The following is a 2340-nucleotide window of genomic DNA, read 5'->3' on the forward strand; positions in this document are numbered from 1 at the left end:
TACAGGGTTTCCGAGGGTGTAAATCTTTACGGGAGTAGAAAGCCTCATCTTTCTCCCGCGGAGCGGCTGGTAGTTTCGAACCGCTGACTTTAAGGTTCGCAGCCCGATTCGTAATATAATGTATTGGAGTTGCAAGGAATGACTGATGGATTTGAACTGCTGATTCTTGCAGTTCAAACCAATCTTGCTGTTCAGTTCTTAGCCTATGATGCCACACCAGGACTCCATATTTATGCATATTTGTGTATATAAATATATATGCACAAATGTATTTATCTTGCTCTTTTCTTATTCATAAGTCATATCATGGATTTGTTTCTGTTTATATATATTGTTTTTAGATGCCATTGATTCAGTTTCAACTCATAAGGATGCTGTATAGGGTTTCTGAGGCTTTTAAATCTTTTCAGGAGTGAAAAGCTTCATCTTTGTCCCATGGAGTAGCTGGCAGCTAGAACTGTGGCCCGTGTGACTCTCAGTCCACTACTTATCGTATGGAGCCACCTCACTCCACATATATGTGTATACTTGACAGTACTTAGCTGCAGTATATATATATATGTATATACATATACATATATGTATTCACACAGTCCTGGTAATCTGTGGGTTAATGCACTGGACTGCAAAGTCATTTGAACTGCAAGGTCAGTGGTTCAAGCTCACCAGCTGCTCCTTGGAAACCCTCTACGGCATCACTATGGGTGGAAATCTACTCGACAGCACTTAACAAGAACGTGTGTGTGTGTGTGTGTGTGTGTATGTTTATGTATGCATATACTCATTTCTGAAGGCATTTTTTCATCTCTTTAGTCCTTACCTGAAGGATTAAGTGCTTTTCACTTTCTACAACATAAACATGGTAATTTTTACATCCTTGAGGAACTAAAATCATGTTCTTTTTTTTCTTTGCATTGAGGAACAAAAGAGAGGGCAAAAATCGTAGCTGTAGGGTGGATGGCAAAAGGTTTCACAATGAAATACTCACAGGACAGTAATTTATATCCTCAAAGAATGAGAATTATATTGTTATAATGGGGCGGTTTATCATTATAAATGGTAAAAGTTTATCATTATAAACTTTCTTAGCCTTTTTCTCATCAATGTAGTTTGCAGTTTTCTTAAAACTTCTCTGTAATAAGCCCTCATGATCATACTATGTGGTCCAAGAAACTCTGTCAAGATGACCCCTAGGATTCAAGCTTGCCCCTCACCCACAAAACAAACAAATGCCTCTATGCACTGGACTGTTCACCCAAGGCTGATGATTCAAACCCCCCAGTAGCTCCTTGGAAACCCTATACAGGGTGACTATGAGTTGGAACTGACTTGACCATGCTTAAGGACAGTCTCCTTCTGAGCTGACCTCTCTTCTTAGAATTCATCTTTTAGGTCTTTCCCACCTTCCTTCTGATTCTTGATGCATCTAAAACCTGACGTTTTGTGTAGGGCAGTATTTCCATAAACTTGTCGCAAAGCTAGAAGGCACTTTTGTTAAAAATTTTGATATTAGCACTGATCTCAGTATTGTTTTTTCATGGTACAAAGAGTATACTTGTTGGGTTTTTTTGTTTTGTTTTGTTTTGTTTTTTGTAGACAGCCTAATTAGAGACAAGTTGTGTTACTGAGAAATTTTATCTGAAGCCATAAACAAAAACAGAACAAAAACAAACAAACAAACAAACAAACTCATGCTTGAAGTTGTTTTAAAAATGTTTGGGATTGGAATGTGAATGGGGTTTCCAAGTAGAGGGGAAAACAACAAAACATGGAGACATCAAAGCACACAGGATATTTTGGGGAGGATCTATGGCTTGGTACATCTGATCATAACATGTTAATCATCCTCAGTGCTGAAAATGTGAAGTGTAAATCACTAGGTGACTCACATAGTAACCTAGCCTTTGCCCAGCACTTTATCTCAATTCTTCCCACTCCCTCCTTTATATACTCCCTTCTTTTGTTGTTTAGTGCCCTCAAGTCAGTTCCGACTCATAGCGACCCTGTAAGATTTCCTAGGTGACTTGGAACTGCCAACCTTGAGGTTCAAACAAATGTATGGTCGAGTTTTTATTCTACTAGTTTATCACTCTGTGAGTCTGCACATACTTGTTTCCACCATTGGAAATTCTGTGTTTTAACTCATAAATACATCGTGAATAAAGCTGTGCCCCTCTAACTTGCCGTGAAAAGCTTTCTCTGACCTCTCAGAGTTTTGTCTTTTTAAAAATTCAATCTTTCTATTAATACCTCTGTATACATCTAAAATAATGAAATAGAGCATATAAGCACTGTGCTGTACATATAGCTTTTTCTAATGTAGAGCCCTGGTGTGGCGCT

The 2340-nt window shown here is 38.2% G+C and overlaps 1 protein-coding gene across 3 annotated transcripts in view; it reads left to right on the forward strand.

The window, feature by feature from the left end:
- Positions 1–2340, forward strand: part of PCDH15 (protocadherin-related 15) — a 1066306-nt gene that overhangs the window by 631390 nt on the left and 432576 nt on the right. The window lies entirely within an intron of this gene.

This window comes from Chrysochloris asiatica, unplaced genomic scaffold (genome assembly GCF_000296735.1).
Source record: "Chrysochloris asiatica unplaced genomic scaffold, ChrAsi1.0 scaffold00003, whole genome shotgun sequence".
Classification (NCBI taxonomy): domain Eukaryota; kingdom Metazoa; phylum Chordata; class Mammalia; order Afrosoricida; family Chrysochloridae; genus Chrysochloris; species Chrysochloris asiatica.